General features: G+C 42.6%; 1 protein-coding gene across 8 annotated transcripts in view; it reads left to right on the top strand.

Annotated features, from left to right (window-relative positions):
* Positions 1-17,728, top strand: part of GLI3 (GLI family zinc finger 3) — a 214,224-nt gene that overhangs the window by 181,643 nt on the left and 14,853 nt on the right. The window lies entirely within an intron of this gene.

The following is a 17,728-nucleotide window of genomic DNA, read 5'->3' as shown; positions in this document are numbered from 1 at the left end:
GCCAGCAATTTATTACATACCGTAGGAAAGCTGATAAGCAGTTCTGTGCCCCTAAGTGCATGCTCGTTCTCTCTTGGTTTCTTATGTCTACATGACACAGACTTGTTTAAATGAAGCAAGTCTTTAACCCCCCATCAAAGGTAACCATGTAAGTGCTGTCGGGTTTTAAGGTTAAGTAACCGCAGACGGACCCCACTGCTGTTCTGTAGCCTCAGCAGCCCTTGGGGTCTGGCACGGCCCCTGTTTGCCTCCCCAGTGCATCCGTGCTCTGCGCCAGCCACCGTGATGGCCTCTGCCTTCCAGCGGTGTTAAGAGTCGGCACTGCTGCCTTCTGAAGAGATCTTATTGACTCTGGGCTTGACCCAAAGGCCAGCTGTGCTTTGGCTGCGGTCCCCTTAAGCACTCCACTACACAAGCACATCGCAGTTCCCCTGCCCAGAGTCTGGCCTTTGATGAATCACAGAGGAGAAGGGGGGAAAAAAAAATAAAGTGGGGATTTTTTTTTTTTTTTTTGATAGAGAAAGGTTTACAAAAAAATAAATCCACCCTAATCTGTGAAGTATTAAGAGAGGATTTAGAGAGAGAGAGAAATGTAATCATTTTAAAATTTTAATTCCTCTGTAATTAGCATTTCTTTCACAGCATTAGGAAAACCTGTTGTTAGTCTGATGCTGCTATGGCTGCTGCTTACCAGTTGCCAAAGTCATTGTCTGTGAATTGGTGTCCCTGAAAGAGGTTGCTAAACGATGACATGTCATTTAAATAGCAGTTCTTTTTCACTGTTGTGGGTAAGGATGAACGGTACTCCTCCTAGGCTCCAGGAAGTTACTCGGTCCATTTAGAGTGAAACTGGGACAAGCAGGCACTTGGATGGAGAGGGCTGGGCATGACAGGGAGCAGTGTTCAGCTTCTGCTCGTGGTCATAAAGCACTTCTCAGGTGTTTTGTGGACAGGCATATTTATTTAAAGTGTTTATTTTGCCTGACAGTTCAACTAGCAAACTCTTCCAGGTTAGTGGTGCTTCATGGGAGAAGTGTAGGATAAGAAGCTGCCAGACAGGTCCCAAGGTAGCCCATGCTGCCTGAGAGATGAAGGAGTAGGCAAAAGAAAAGCTGCAAACAGCTGGACTCCTGACTCTTGTTGGTAAATCATAGAGAAGAGAGGAAAGAGAAGTCCCTACCTGTTGCTTTTGCTGCCCCTGAGCTGCAGGGAAGGTTGGGTTTGTGCATTGACTCCAGGTACCGTTCAGTCCTGACCATCGGACCGGGACAAAGTGGGTTTGCCTGGACAGAGCTGCGGTTTCTCTGCAGCTTTGTCCTGCCTTGCTACTGCTAAGTGATTTGCTGTTATGTAGCCTGTCTCATTATGGTGAACCAGTGGAAGACCTACCTTGGACATTCTGGAGTCCCTTTTTTGGTGTGACATGTCTCTGCCCTCATTTTGTCACCTTCAGATGAACAGAATTTTATCCATAGTGCAGCCCCATCTTCATATCTTTATCACTTTGTAACTGCCCATGTTGTACACAAAGGGTTTGCCCATAGAAACAGGATGCCTCGAAGAACAGAAATCTATGAGTGCAGGCCCAGCTATCACATGTGGTGGAAGTGCTTTTTCTCAGACAAGAGGTGGCAGATCAGCAGTCAGCATGCATGAATGAAGGCAGGGGGAGGGACAGGCAAGCTAAATCCAGGCAAAAGTACAGTTTCTGCATTTGGCTTGGAGAGGGCTGGGCTGCGTGGATTCATTTTTGCAGTCTCTTTTGTTTGTGTGACCTCTTAAAAGAATTTAAAAAAAGGCAGATGAGCCTCTTATTGTGGTGAAAAAAAGTTAGTGTTTTCCAGTGCTTAAACTTTTGTGTGAGTGTGACTTTTCTTCAAGGTGTCAGGTGCCTAATCTATAAAATGAATGGGTGGTGGTTTTGTCAGGAGTGGGCTCTCTGGTGGCTTGCACCGTAGGTATGAGGTCTGCATATACCATTCTTACGTGTATCGCAGGGCTGAGATGCTGCAGTTCTCCGTGAGATAAAGTAGTCAAGCTGAAAATGAAACAAAGCTCTAACTGTATCCCTCCTTGTGTTTAGCAGAGATAAACTACAGTGGAGTCTCAGTGCTGCTCCGTTTGGCTTCTGGCAGCAGCTTTAATTGGTAAAATGCAGATTTTTTTTTTGATCAAGAGAGGATTATTCTTGTTATCAGTCTGGAGCATCTTATTTCAAGATGAAAAGGCTTCGCTGAATTACAGATGCCAACATTTTTACAAAGCACTTTGGCGATTGACATCTCAAAGAGAAAGTATGATTTATTAGCCTATAATGGCTAACACTGAGCACTGGGCTAGGTCCCACTGATTTGTGAAATTGCTTAATATGAATTGCCTTTTTGTGTAATTCAAGCCCCAGGTTTTTAAAATAAACTTAGAATATAAAGTATATAAAACATTACATACCTGGAAAAGGAAAAGGGTAATGGGGCTGTGTAGCTAAAAAGGAAAAGAAAGGCAAATGAAGAAAGGCAGAAAGAAAAAGAAAGAGAAAAAGCAAGAGGAGAAAGAAAAAGAGAGACAGAAAATAAAGAAAAAGAAAGACCTACTTCTAAATCCATCTTGGTGGTGCTTTTTTACAGTAGTTTGGTTGATATCTTGGCAGGGTAAAGATTAATAACAAGCCTTGTCGCTATCAGTACCTGCTTGTCGATTCTCTGTAACAGGGCTGTCTGTTCAGCATGGAAATTATTGATTAAATAAAAATTGCTATTAGATTGTGATGTGATCCATAATCACAAACAATGGTGGACATTCCTCTTTCAGATCCCAAGCCATGCATCAAGTTTTTCCTTGCAGTAATTTATATTGTGCTGACATTCGCGCCCATTAGGCTTTTATCCTCTCCTACATGTGTCAAGAAAGTGCTAAAAGAAAGAACAGCAGCAGCACAGCAGCAGGTAGGAACTCACTGAATTTTCAGAGAGAACAACTTAGCTTCTAGTTAGCACCTTACCCCAGCAATGATTTCTGCCAGATGAGGGCAACACCTCTTGAATTCAGGGACCTTTTTCAGAGTGTTTTCAGTAAGGGCAAGAGCTTGCTCCATAAGTATTTGTACCTAAAAAATTGCTACTGTCCGTTTTTTCCTTCCATTATTCCCTCAGCATGGTTTTATTTATGATCGTTGTTTAAGGTACACCCATGGTTAGGCCCTCCGTGTCAGGATGATGCGGAAAGGGGATGCATCCAGAGAGAGACAATATGTTATTGTGCGGTGTTTTTAGCATTCAGGATTGTGAAGGGCAGGTGGGTTTCCTGTATTTCTTTAGCTCTGATGCTTCTTAGTTTGAGGAATCCAGGATTGGAGTGCTTCAGTTGAGACTGTATCACTTTAGGCTGAGTTAATTAAAAAGAGGATATCTCACTGTTCTCTTCACAGCACATGTAAGCACAGTACCAACCTTCTTCCTCCTGTGAAAGCCTTTGTCTAAAACTAGAGCAATCTTAGTTAAATGTTTTCCAGAGTTTGACCACTTACAGGAATTGTGTCCACGCAGCTTCTCTCTCCCTTTGTCTCAGAAGAATTAAACAACATATATTTCAAAACTGATCAAGCCCTCCTGGCCTGGCTGCTAGGGAGAGGCATTCCTGTAGCTCTGGACTGTGCATTGTAGATTGTTTTTCCAGTCATGAGCACTAGGCAGGTCTACAAAAAGTGTTTGCTATCTCTTTATGAGAGATGAGACTATAGAAGCTTAATACACTGTGGGTGTGTGATTTTTTTTTTGTTTGTTAGTGTAATTTTTCTCAAAGTTAGTAAAATTAAGGTTTTATCCTTTAAATGGTTATCAGTGCTAGTTATCATACAATGCGTATTTCTGTATCCCTCTACCATTGGCATAGTTTTTACATATCTTTTATGTGCAGAAACCATTTCCACTGTTATCACAGATAATCAAGAAAACCCTACCTGCAGTATTTGGCCATTTGCCACATTACACTTGGCTTAAAGAATAGTTAACAGTGATCTTAGCTCACTAAATTATGCAGAGCAAATAAGAAGTTTTCAGGCTTGGCTGCTGTCATTTAAATCAGGAGACCACTTCATTTGGCAAAACTGGAGCATGTGCCTTGCACACCTTCCTCCAGTGCAGCCACTTTCTCCACATGGATCAGAGCCAAGGGATTACCAGCCAGGAAATTAATTGCTGAGGGGATTCCAACACTTACGGTTAATAAAAAAGCCCGAACAAAGAAGTGTGTTTTATACCACATTCTGCAGGCGTCAGGCTCCAGCTCTGATAGGTTTTGAATGAGGGAGAGTTACAGACATATGTGACTGCCCTTTGGTTTGTTCGTGCAGCCTTCTAGGGCTGGCTGCCAGCACAAGTCTGTCCCGTTCAGATGGTGCCACAGTGGTATATAGGAGAAGAGGTGAGTCTTTGAGATAAACCAGACTACTTAGGATTGATTTTTAGTCACCAGAGGCACCTGTAAGTTCACTGCAGATCGATTAAAGTTAGTGCATGGAATGCGGGGCAGAAAAAAAATTGTCCTTGGCTCTTTTCTAACTGTGTTAGATGATACCCCTGTGTTCCACTAAGAGATTCTGTACAGTTTTCATTCCAACAGCTCAAATGTGTGTCTGTAGTCTAGTTACAATCCAAGACTGTCTGTGATATGTACAAGTTATATACGTTATGCTGTGGCAAGAGAGAGATGAAAGAAGGTGTCTGCTGCCGCTCCCTGGAGCATCAGGGGTGACTGACCTCTAACAAATGACAGACCTTTGCTATCCCCAGCTTTGCTAGGGTATGGTTGGGATGACCAAGCGTAGTGAAGATCTGACAGATACATTCTAAGTACACGTTCGGTGGAAAAAAGCTGAGGGAGGTCTCAGAGGAGCAATAAACTGTTGCATGTGCTAAAGCTTGTTAGAAATGTTTCTTAGAGATGTTCAGTCATCATGTCATGGCTCTAACACACCGCTGCTTCTGTCACTCACCGATGTTGTATTAATTCCACCAGGATCTCCTCTGTGGTGAAACAAACATCAAAACATACATCGTCTTTTAAAGATTTTGGTAATGCTTATTACTGCCCTCATTTTTCTTTGTAGTTGAAAAGCATTGTGTGTTTTTAAGTCACTACATTCCCGACTTTCTTGGGGTTTTTTATGCATTTCATTGCAAAAAGTGGATCAGATGTTATCTCCTAATCTGAACTGCAGCTTTCATAGCTTATGTATAAGGAGACACAAGTGCATTTATTGAAAAAATTCCTGCTCTTTAACAGGCTCTGCAGACAAAACATTGGTATTTTTATCACACGGGCAATCTGGATGTATCTATGTGGTAGGCACAGGACTCTTTTTTACAAAATTAAAAATACTTACTGATTGATTTACAGAGGAAGATCCTGCTGAGGAGTATTTTTTCTTCCATTGCAGGTAGATCAGTGTTATCTGTGCTGTAATCATTAGAAAAGTTCTTAAAGCAGAAGCAAGAGCATGGTTTTACAAAATCTGGACCAAGATTGGAAGAAAGGAAGTGCATATGGTTCAGCAAGTCCTGTCTATATGCTTAGTGTTACTGTTCATACATTTAATACATTCTGAAGAGCAGATCCCATTTAATTGTCTACCATTTACCCTGCTATTTCACCCCATTAGGAGTGTAGAGTTTTCAGTAAAAGAAAGCAATTTTTTATCTTTATAATGGATCAAGTACTTTGCTAATCCTTCTGTGTGGATAGATAGATGATGACCCATTATACCAGTCTGGGAGTTTGGAAGACTTCAAAATCTTTTTAAAATCATACTTTTTAGCTTTTCCTTGTTCTATCTTGCTATAGCCTTTTATATATTTCTAAGTTGGCTCGTGGGATTAAGTGGTTTGTCTCTGCTAATATAAAATGATATAAAGCTGCTGTAATATATGATTGCATTTTAACTCAAAGAGCCTGTTGATACTGACCTGCTTGCACTCTGTCTCCAAACCCATGCACCGAAAGGCAGTGAAAATTTTAACATATTTTTGTCATTAAAACCATACAGTTTTTATAAAACAGCTCTGGCTTTTTATATTCATCTGGTGCACCACAGTTGTTGAGGTATTTTGCTGAGCACTCTTTCCTTCCATTTTTTTTCCGCTCTAGGCATCTTTATTGTTGAGTATCTCTCAACTCCACCACTCTGATCCATGCTGTGGAATATAAAGATTAGAAATCTCTTCCCATTTTATTTTCTTGCGAACACACCCTGTTTTAAAGGAGAATATTATTACTCTGAGTGTGGTTTGAATGCACAGCACTATAACTAGCAGAGCTGCTAAAGTCCTGCTCCTGCAGAGAGCTCAGTGCATTTAGACCCAATTGAATCTAACAGGCTCTGGGCTGCCATAAGAGCCCATGTGAGCAGAGCAGCTCGCAGAACCAAGATCTGCACATCTTGGCTAGGAGCAATGGCTGGAATTTATCAAAGCCAAACAGTATGGGGGGCAAATAGTTAATTTCAGTTTTAATATATACAGCAGGTCTGATTTCCCTTGAAGTTGGATAACTTATGGTGGCAGGAAAGAGGCCTATAGTTTTTTGTCTTCTGCAGCAATGTGGGAAAACATCCGAAGTATTTAGTTCCTCTGCCTTGTGTGTGCTTGTGTGCTTCTTACAAAATCAGGGTAGTGTTTTCATTCTTCATACAATTTGCAAATAAGATGAAAACCTTATTGTAATTCCTCTTTATGATGACTTCCTTCTCAAGCATGCTGGCAAGAGTCTTCTGTAGTCTTTTTTTTTGCTAGTGAGAAAAATACAGAAATAGAATATATGCTTTTAGCTGTGTTATACTGACATCTGTAGCAGTGCTAAGTGCCAGGCTGTTTAGGTTTTGTTTGTTTGTTTTAAGGCAAGGCCTGTTTTTCACATATGTTTTTGTTAAAGATTGTACACAGCTCTAAGTGAGTTCAGATTTTTAAAGAAGGAAGTCAGCCATTGCTCACATTGGGTGCTGCTTGTGAGGGAGTTCTAATGGGTTTTAACTTGGTTTTCCTGGAAATTCTGTAGCAGTTGCATGTAAAATCAATTTTTATCCCTAAGTGAAAAGTTCATGAAGCAGAAAATTTTGCAGTTGAGCCTCAGGTGGTTTTCGCTCCTATACTCAGCCACTCCTAGAAGGTATCAGGCAGTGCATTTTCTAGGCAACATTCACTGGTCATTTCAGACCTAGTGAAGGGCAGATGTTTGGTTTCAGGCCAGTCTTTGCCCTCTTCTCCATCCAGCTGTAGGAAGAGCTCTGCCCTTGTTTGTGTAGCACTGTTTTGACTAGGCTGAGAGAGGAATGTGTGACAGATTTGCAGGGAATGTAGGGCTCTTTGCAATGAGGACCTCCTCTCTTGTGAGCTTATGGCAGGGACAGGCATTGCACCTCCTTGCAGTTATGCAGTAGAGCACCTTGGAGGGGCAGGCACCAGTCTCTCTGGTGACCAGTTATACAACCTGAGGGAATGTCAGGAAGATGTGCCAGGGGAGGTTCAGGTTGAACATTAGGAAAAGGTTCTTCACCCAGAGGGTGGTGGGGCACTGGAACAGGCTCCCCAGGGAGGTGTCATGGCCCCAAGCCTGACAGTGTTCAAGAAGAGACTGGACAATGCCCTCAGAGACACGGTGTGAACTGTGGGGTTGTCATATGCAGGGACAGGAGTTGGACCCAATGATCCTTGTGGGTCCCTTCCAACTCAGGACATTCTGTGATTCTGTGATCTTCCTGCATCTCAAAAGGAAGGAAGGAAGGAAGGAAGGAAGGAAGGAAGGAAGGAAGGAAGGAAGGAAGGAAGGAAGGAAGGAAGGAAGGAAGGAAGGAAGGAAGGAAGGAAGGAAGGAAGGAAGGAAGGAAGGAAGGAAGGAAGGAAGGAAGGAAGGAAGGAAGGAAGGAAGGAAGGAAGGAAGGAAGGAAGGAAGGAAGGTCATCAGTGCAGCACTAGGGTATAGGATATGGGAGAAGACCACCTTCAATTGCTATTGCATTGTGATGGCCAACAGCAAAAGGCTTTCTTGCTGTTAGCATTGCAGTTACAAGGTCAGTGCAGCTCTCAAACTCTGCATCTGAACATGCACGTTTTGCACCAAGATGCTGGAGTGAGTGGAAGCTGGAGGAGAGTGTTCCAGCATCCACACAGCCATGTGGAGCGTGTCATGCAAATTGCAGAGCTGTGCACAGGAGTGCCCTGCACTGGGGGCCACCAGGATGACAGCCAGAGCAGGGAAGTAATGCAGATGGCAGACAGGTTGGGGAAAGTGGCTGGGAGAAATGCCAGGAGTGGTCAGCTTGCACTTGGCCACTTGTAATCTTTCAGGAGCATTGCGGTGGGTGACAGGATGACACTTACCACCTACAGGCTCCTTCATCCCAGTGCCCGAAGAACTTAGTCATCCTCATGGTCACTCTGTTGCATCTTTACCTGCTTCAGCAGTTCTCAGGAGAGCAGGGCATACCCTTGAAGGGCAGAGACATAACCAGAACATCCCTGCTTGAGAACTCGAGTATCTGGTTTGTGGTTTCCACTTTCTGTTCCTTCACTTCTCTGCTGCAGCTCCCTCACACAAATGCAAATATGGAAGCTGTGATACTTTGTTTGAATGAACGCACATGCAATCCGAACCATCATTGCTGGAGGAACTGGCAAAGTCCAATTATCACAGCAGCACACATTGAAAATGATTTCCCTATATTTGAGAAAAAAAGGAGTAAAGACAACTGTAATTCCTCCAGCATACCTGTTTCACCTATTAACCTCCCAGCTAGTAAGACAAGAATGCAACCTTCAAGAAAGAGATGGCACTTGATTTTACCCGCAGTTATGGAATGGAACATCAGAGAAAGAAAACAAAGCTGGGAGTCATCAAAATATATTTCCTACCACTTTAAAAGTGGAATTATTAATGTCCACAACATTTATGTTGATGTTCTGGCAGAATCTCATTTATTAAATTTTCAGGTTTAGGAAATAAAGATGCAGTTTCTGCCTGTTGCTTTATAGCTGCATACTCTTACACAGGAAATCAATGGAGAGCTGTAAAACATTGCCCTTGATGGAGCTGCATTTTGCTGCTAGTGGACTTAACTGTACTGTGTATGTGAATATACGTATATTAAATAAAACAAGAACAAGATGTGATCTTATTGGGAAAGAATCCCTGCAATATCCCATAGGTTCCATTCCCCTCACAGAATAACCCAAAGTCTACCAAGAAGCTGTCCAAAACCTGGAAATATAGGTACAGGCTGTGAGGAAATCCGTTCCCAGCCTGATGAACAAGCTAATTTTGCCCTGTTGGTATTATATCATATCCATACTGTCTAACTACTTTTTGAGGAATTAAAAGAAGGCCATGCTGTATTATGAACTGCTGTCTTTATTTTTAGGATTAGATAACTTTTTTTCCCCTTTCCCCCCGCACTGATTCTCTTTATGTCCTAAGGGCAGATCCTTTCTCTTGGGTCAGGAATGTAATAAGGCAGGTTTTCCTCTCTCCAGGATATTGTGTCTGTCTCACTGTGTTTAAATTGCCATAGAAAGCTCTTCTGAACAAAATACAGTATTTCCTTTGTACTAGAGCCAACGATTGACGTATCCTTGGGGACTTCTCTGTCTTTAGCATTTAAACACACAAGTTGGATATGTTTAACCTATTGATAGGCAACAAAGACAACTACAGAATTTATTACAAGAGAACAAAAGGAGAAGCAAAAAGAAAACATTTTTTTTTAACTTGGGGATTGAGAACTTTTATTGCTGCTGTTAGCGGAGAGCGATGAAAAAAAAAATCAGACCTATGTTTTCAGCTGAAACAGGGAGGTGAGAAGAACACGGTCCTGCTGGGTTGTGTCCTTTGAATTAGTGTATTCCTGTTTATTGCTAATACAGTTTCACGTTCAGAGTACAAGACTTCTCTATTCCCATACATTAAAAAAATCACTTGATTTGCCATGGCTTGATTAAATAGCGTTTCGGGCAAAAATATGTCTCCTGCTCAGGCTTATAGTAAACTTCACAAAATGTAAATGTTTATGAATTATTAGTTTCACTGCTCTTGGTCTTTGTGCATTCCTCACTTCTGAACTTGTATGCCCCATGAGACAATCTCTTTCCATGTGTTGCACTGACCCCAGATCTTTAATGGATTTTTAAATATGACTGTAACCCCAGCCTTCTCCCCATGGTAGCTCAGCTGGTCCGAGAGAACTGTTGAGCCCAACTGTTTATTGCAACATCTCCGAGGTTCCCCTTGGTCTGCCCTTCACATGGGAATGCTCCCTTGGACAGTGGAGTCGAAACAGCCAGATTAACCCAAGCCTGTGAGTCTGAGGCAGGTGAATAAGCAGTTTATGAGCTATTGAGGCAGCAGCATTGGAAATAGAGCCACATCTTGCTAGGAAAACGTGATGAGCTGTTACAGGGCAGAACCATTTAGTCTCTCAGCATGGCCAGAACATGATGTGACCCCTCCTACCACTTTCTTCCTTTCTTGCAGTTTCCATCCTCTTTTCCAGCCGCTGGTTTCCATGCTGCCTTTCTCCTTTGCATGTCATCCCCAACCATCTACTCCATAGGCTGTCTGAAGTTATAAATCATCATTATTTTTCTGTTGGCTTGGCCTTCTAATTTTGATCCCTCCCTTTCTTCATTGACTACTGTTGCCACTTCTCAAGGGACAGAGATGGGAATCCAGAACAGCACAGTAATAAATGAGCTTCAAGCATGAGTACAACTGGAATGCTGACTGAGGTCTAGTCTTTTTCTTGTAATTAAGTATTAACAATCTTGTACACAGAGTTCATATACTGAGTTTGTAAAATAGCGTACTTTATATTTCCTATTTTGTACACACTTCGCTCCTTTCTGAAACAACCATCTTTTTGACTGAAACTTTCTTTATTTCGTGATTTGATATTTTTCTTAATGAGTAAAACTGTTTTAGTGACACTCAAGTTATAAACATTTGCGATACATAGTTTTTTAATACTGTTTAAAAATCACGCTCCTCTCTCTCACATATAAACCCCAAATACCTGGTAACTGAAATGTGGTGTGCCACTAGTCCCCATTTAGGTTTACTATCTAAGGGGATTTACCAGATCTAGGGAGAGCAGGGGCCTTCATTTGTTAATAGTGGAAAACTTTGAAAAATAAGTATTGAGATTGAATGACAAGATCAGACACTGCAGAGTGAGGAGTGCACTGTGCAGACAGAATATTTGGTGCATTCGTGATACACAGAGGAAATTGCCATGCCGTGCTTTTAAGATCCAGCTGATTTGAACTGTGGGTATTCCGTTTCAGCAAAGGTGTCAAGACTGTCGAGGCGCTGACCTGCTTTGAGCCTGATCAACGGATTGTACAAATTGTCGTGTTGCTAATCAGCGTTAGTAGAGATCTGTCACAACAGCATTTCTTAAATCTTCTATAAAGTATGCAAGACAGCCTCAAGAACTGTAATAGAATAGCAATAAATGCATCCAAAGGAAAGGAAGCAGGAGCAGAGATAGTTATCTGAGCTCCTCCAGAGGCATGTGCCTGTGCAGTGATGCAGAGTTCTTCATGTATAGCCATAGCTTCGACTTGGCTTTAGGAACTGCAAGTGGCTTAAGCATTTATGCCACCATAAAGGTTTAAAGCAGCTTAAGTGCTTCTTCCATCTCAGAAACTAAAAATGGCTTAAGTACTTATGCCACCCTAAGGACATGAGGTCAAAAGCGTGCTCTCGACTCGTGCAGCAGGGAGGAGACATTAGTCTCTTGTGGTTGTTTAGCCTGGTTGTGCCTGAAAATGGTATTTAGTAGGGAAAGGACAGCAGGGATCCATACCTATTTTCCAGCAGATAAGAGGAAATTAAAATGCATGCATTGTTCTAGCAGAGAGCCACAGAGGTTAGAGGGAGACTCGATTGCCGTGATTGGAATGTGGCCAAAAAGTCTGCTGGGGATTTCACTCCACGGAGACACAGTTTTTTTTCCTCCTCACAATGAGATTTCTATTGTCACAGGATATTTCTGCCTCACCAGGACCTCCTTTATATCCTGACTTCTTTACAAAGCTTTTGTCTGTCCATTTTGCTGTGCATCATGGAGTTAATCTTTATCGAGATGTTAATGACATGGTAGGGAGGCCTGCCTGATGTCATCTCTTAGTTGCCTGACTACCTAAAATGGTAGCGAGTAGCAGTGATGAGCTGTGGATTGCATCCCTGGGGAGCAGGCAAGCAGGGGTACTTGCTTAAGTGCTGCCCTGCCACTTTGCTGAATGCTGATACTCTTTTTACAATCACTCAGATATCTCAGGAAGCTGTGTGGGTCAAGAACCTCAGAAGTGTGCACGTCACTCCAGAACAAGTGACTACTTTCAGTGGGAAGCAGAGACCTAAATACTTCTGGGTTTTAGCCTTCCTGGGCCTTAAGTGTCCACCTGTACTGTGGCCATAGTAGTAGATGCTGTTTCCCAAGGTTTTGTGTTAGGAGAGATACACTCACAAGCTATGAGCTACTGAGATGCTTTAGTAATGGCGTCAAGTCCAAAGTGAAGGAGAGTTTTGTACTTACACCTGGGCAAGGACAGGGAAGTTTAATTCTGTTATGCCAAGTCTGGTGAGTTCATGTGTGCTTCACACTAGTCTGGTTGAGAAGGTGAAGTCATACTAGAGCAGGTGAAAAGAAGCAACAAGAGGGCCACCGAAGTGGGATGCACTAATGCAACCCTGGAAGTGGCAGTGAGGAACATGGGAACAAAATGACAGGCAGGATACAGGGATTTCCACATCTCTAGCCAAAGCAGGGTAGGAGTGGGAGCGAGGACTTGGTCATCCTAGAGAAGATCAGAAGGAACCAGTTTGGTTTAATCCAGCAAATTAATGCAGAGAGGAGAGGGTAGTCTGTCAATTAGCTGGGGTGAGGAAGGGAGAGAAATAAACACTGTGCAGGGAAGGAGAGCTGTTTAAGCTAAAGGATAGTGCTGGCACAAGAACAAATGAGTATAAATTGGCTGTTCATAAATCGAAGCTAGAAATTAGTTGCTAACCAGCAGAGGAGTGAGTTCCTAGAAGAGCCATCCACAGGGAGCAGAGGGAGCAGATCACCAGTGTGCTTAGATGACGAAGCTTGCTCTATTCATGACTGGGATTATGTGTAACAGGGCTTGCCACAGCAAGGGATGAGGCCTGATGACCGGGAACCTCCCTTCTGTTTCTAACCTAATTAGGGTTTGAGGACAAATTTACATCCCCTTACTCAAAACACATAAGTAAGAGTGCTCCCTGCGAGACTTCCAGGTCAGGGACAACTAATCCCCTTCCAAACCAGCCTCAGAGCTGTTCCGTCTCTTGCTGCCTGACACAATCTCTGCATGGTTCCCCTCGGCAGCCCGTGGGCTCCACGAGTCCCCCATGCAGCTGCAGGATGAGCTGTGTTTAGCAGCTGTTCCACTGCAATACCTCTTGCCGTTCGGTCTTCTGTCTCCTATGCAGGAAATGCAGCAAATGCAGCAGCTGGTTTGAGGGACTTTCTGTGGCAGTACAGTCCAGGGGGAGATTTGTGCTGGGAGACACCTTAAATGCTGCTGTTGCTTGATGTCAATAGGGAGATCCAGTGATGTCTCAATTTTTTTTAAATACAGGGAAATAACCGCGGGAAGATAAAAGTCTGAAATTTTCATTGTATAATTGAAATTAAACCAATTTTTGGCAAAGGTGACAGGCCTTCCAGCGAGCCACTAACCACATTATACGCATAGAGCATGGTCTCTTCTCAGTTTCTTCCTCTTATACTCTGGGATAGTGTGTCTGGGTTAGAAAGCAGAATCAGGAGATTTTCTCAATGTTTTCTACTTTGTCCACCAAATAACACTTTGCTTTCAGAGGCAACCTCAGTTGCAGGTGACAATCATTCTTTTTCTAACTCATTCCGCCTGTATGAAGGGGCTTTCCTCCTGCTGTTTGACTACTGTGAGAGCACATTTGGCCTTTGTTTATGTATTGACAAGCTAATGGGTACCAACCAGTCAGCTAGGATATGCTTAGACTCTCCTTTTCTTCCAAAACCACATGGAGGAGGAAATGGAACACTAAGATTATTGCACGTCCTACCTCCAGTGTTATCTGCTACAAGATGGACTTGCACATACGGTGTGCATTGCTTATATAAGAACATGTATGATTTAAGGTGTTCCTTTTTTAATTAGTATTTTTTACTATCTAAGCATTTATGCTTCCGGGACACTACACGTTGTGCTCCCTGTTGTCTCTGCTTTTAGAGCTTCCCCAGTAGAGATTACAAGTGAACCTCAACCTTGACTTCACTGAATTTGGTGGCTTTTTTGGCTCTGGAATTGAAATCCATCTCAGAACTTCCTCCTTGAAAGTCAGGGTGTTCTGAGACCAAAATCAGTATTTAGGTAGCTCCCTCTGTTCCCGTTAGGGTATTTTGGACCCAAATAGTAATAGTAGTATTTTTTAAAGAAAAGAAAATGAACCAGGACAGACTGAAGTTTGGTAATGAGCATTGAAGTGGCATGAAAGTGACTGGTATTCTGCAAATGACCCGTGTTTAGCAGCTTTTTTGAGCTGTACGCAATGGGAGATAGCTTGTAGAATTCCAGCTTTTAACAGGGGCTTTTTTTTCCAGGTCAGAAATTCTTAATAACACAGAGTTGGTTTCTCAGAGCCTTTTGTTAGCAAACGTGACACTAGGGAGTAATATCATTGGCTTTCACGCACCTATTTACTGTAATAAGGATTACCAATATAAGTAAAACTTGCAGGTTTGGGCCTACAAAATTAAAAGAAAAGCCTTTTCACACGCTGAAACTGCATCAAAATTCAATTTCACAAGGAAAAAAAAAATCCTTCTGATCTAGTCCCTGGAATGTGACATTTCATGGGTGTAATAAGGTTACAAACAGATTATAAATTGAAACCCTATAAATCCTTATTGTACTGTACCAAAGCTTCTCCTTTGCATAATACTCTTATTCCTGACTGTTCTTTGTTTTACAAGCTCAAAACCATTCATCCCCTCTCATAATAGAGACCAGGGAGCCAAAAACACCGTACAAAATCCGAAGGTAATTATCTGAATCAAAGAACATGAATGCCAGAGTTCACAAACTTCTGAACTTTTCTAATTGCCAATGTTGGCACGGCGAGACCTCCCTCTTCCTTTAAACATGTTGTAAATATCGCACATTGTTTCTGCCAAATGATAATTATAAAAAATCCTGGTGTAGATTTAGTTCCTGTTTTGTATTTGTGTAGTTCTGCCTGTGTGTCCCTAGCAGATGACTGAACAGTTTTTAAACTACGACTTGAGTGAGGGCATTTGAATCTGGCTCTACATGATCAGGATTGCAAATGCTGTGACTCTCCCTACTTGAGAGCACTACTGGTTGCTGCTGTTGTCCTCTTACTTGTGCTGATTTAATGTCTAGCAAGTCTCTTCTTCCAGACCAGCCTTCCAGTATTTGGGCACATTTATAGGTCTGCTAAAATACCACCCCTCTGCAAAAAGCAATTGATCAGCTCATCTGAGAGCTAAAGAAATTATCCAGATTAGCAGATGATATAGTTTCTTCTAGGCTTTACCAGAAGTTGAGGATCCTCAGAGGGGTTGAATGAGAATGAGATTGCTTTACAGGTGAGCTCTCTAAGGCCACTTGGAGCATCACAGCAATGAGGGAAAACAGTGTGAAGCAGGGTTTGATTATTGGAGGAGGAGTAGGAAAGGAGTAACAGAACAAAAGAGCAGGGCAGATGAGCATGGAGGGACAGTTGTGCAGTGACTTGTGGGTGATCACAAGATACTTTACAGGTGAGCCAGTGGAGTGATGAAGTGGTGGCAAATGATCAAGTCACCACCCTGGCCAAGCTTTGTCAGCCGCTGCTGTGAGCCCGGGCTGCGAAGGGAGGGAGTTTTACACCCATGAGAAAGACCAGTTTTAGAGGATGCTCACTCTCATAAAGATAAGGGGTCTGGAGCAAGGAGCAAGCTCATTTGCAGGGACAAAGAAACAGTGTCCTACGGAAAATTTCTCTGAAAGGGCATGCATGGTGCCAGGGTATCCACACAGCAGGAGGTAAAGGGAGGTACTCTTGCGAACGGATTGAACCAGCCTTGAAGTTTATGTATCAAACGAAAAGCCTGTGTCACACACTCAGTTTTCATGTCCCTCTTGGCCCCATAGGTTTAACCAAATAACTCACCATCTGTAATGTTTACAGAAAGATTTGGCCAAGAATTACTTTAATGCTTTGAGTTTTGTCCCATTACTTCTTTTCCAGGAAAGAAGAATGCACATTAACCTCATCATACTCATCTCATGCCATTTCAGAGCTCAGGATATCGGTACACTTTTGGTACAAGATGTGTGTAGCGTGTATGGACTAGAGATCTGCATTTGAAATATAAACTCCTGCAGATTCCATGTTGTACGTTGTCCAGCACATCTGCTCTGTGCCCCATCACAACTTTTAAGAAATGGCAATAAAGTTTCAGAAAGAGAAAAAACAGTCATCTTTTATAGGCAACGCACATCTGTTTGCCATGGTGATGCCGCATAATTGTGAACATAAGCGATTTTATTTGGTTTTCTGATTGTTTTCAGGACCTTAGAAAAGATTGGGATTGTCTTCCCTGTGTTCCAGTATGAACTACTGAGTTTCTGTACAGCTGTTTTGGTTTTTTTTCCTGTGAGCTACTTACAGAGCAGATACAAGTTTCATCCCTGTGCTCTGATCATATATAAACTCTGGAAGGACTTTGTCTATTACCTCAATGGAAATTGCCGCATTCACTGAGAGATGTGGCCATCTAGTGGCACAGCTAGCAAACTGTGGTGGCAAGTACGGCTATGGGGAAGTCTCTGAGGCAGGGCTTCTCCAAGAGTGCAGGAGGATGAGTCAGATGCTCCAGCTGCAATTCCAGTCTTCATAAACCTTTGAAAGTCCAGGTGTAGGGTGCTTTTGCTGTTTTCTGAAGCCATGCAAAAAATTCAAACAGTTAAATGTTGAAAAAACAAACCAGTCTTGAGGCTGGCCCTGATTGATCTGCCCATTTCTGCTTAGGAACGCAATCATCGAGAATTAAATCCGTATTTAAATGCTCTGCTGAACTGGATCTTGGTGAAGGGAACAGAGCAAGCTACTTTCCTGGAAGAGTAACAGGTTCACAGCCCTGACCTGTGTCTGGATACACTCACGCAGATAGCACTGACCACAGCAAGACACATGCATGAGTGTCAGCATGCCCGGGGCAGGTGTTGCTCCCAGAGACTTTCAGACAGGGCTGTACTTGGCAATGGAAAAAGCTGGCTTGATGGATGCTTCTGTGCTCAGAGTTTTTGGTTACTGCGCTGTGTAGGGTTTGTTTCTGCTGCCACAACATGTATGCCAACCTACTACATTTACTGAAAAAAAATATGGTGAGTTAAAAGTTTTGGTGGAAACATGGTTTAGAAATTCTGTTGGTTTTTCAGTTTGGAGGACATGTTTTTAAAGGCCTGATTTTGTAAACCTTGTAAACTCAGTGTGAATCACGCAAGTGATGCTGTGCCCGAGATTATCCAGGATCCGTTTAACAGCCTGTATCCCTGAGGGCTGATCCAATGCCTGTTGACATCAGTAAAACCAAATTCACGGATGCCAGTGGACTTCCAATGAGATCTGTCATTTGGGCCCTGTGATCGCTTTGGGGCACAGACAA

This window comes from Patagioenas fasciata, chromosome 2 (genome assembly GCF_037038585.1).
Source record: "Patagioenas fasciata isolate bPatFas1 chromosome 2, bPatFas1.hap1, whole genome shotgun sequence".
NCBI classification, from domain to species: domain Eukaryota; kingdom Metazoa; phylum Chordata; class Aves; order Columbiformes; family Columbidae; genus Patagioenas; species Patagioenas fasciata.
Note: the sequence above shows the minus strand (reverse complement) of the source record. Positions and strands in the feature narration are given on the sequence as shown.